We start from the raw sequence: 387 nt of genomic DNA, 5'->3' as shown, positions 1-387 counted from the left end.
ATACACACAAACACACTTTCTGCTGCTGTTGTTGCTGCTGCTGCTGTTGCTGTTGTTGCTGCTGTTGCTGCTGCTGTTGCTGTTGCGGGTGATGTACACTGTGAGGTGTATATACACCCGATAGTAAACCCATAGAAGCCAGGAAAGGACAGATACCCCAAGGCAGCAACAAAAAGAGACAAAGAGCAGCAGCAGCAGCAGCAGCAGCAGCAGCAGCAGCAGCAGCAGCAGCATATACAGACAAACTAAGAGGAGATAAAAGGAGACAAAGACGCAGCAAGAAGAAAGGAGACAGGAGACGAATCATAAAAAGGAGAGAGGAAAAAAAAGTAAAATAATAAATAAAAAGAAACAGAAAAAAAAAATAAAAAAAAATAAAAAAATAAA

At 41.3% G+C, this 387-nt stretch overlaps 1 protein-coding gene across 1 annotated transcript in view; it reads right to left on the bottom strand.

Moving 5' to 3' along the window:
- EMH_0056740 (adenylate kinase, putative) overlaps positions 1 to 387 on the bottom strand; it is a gene marked incomplete at both ends in the record, with an annotated part of 2,135 nt that overhangs the window by 518 nt on the left and 1,230 nt on the right. The gene's annotated exons all lie outside the window — the stretch shown is intronic.

This window comes from Eimeria mitis, genomic scaffold, assembly GCF_000499745.2.
Source record: "Eimeria mitis Houghton genomic scaffold, Emh_scaff2643, whole genome shotgun sequence".
NCBI lineage: Eukaryota > Apicomplexa > Conoidasida > Eucoccidiorida > Eimeriidae > Eimeria > Eimeria mitis.
This window is presented reverse-complemented; position numbering and strand designations above follow the sequence as displayed.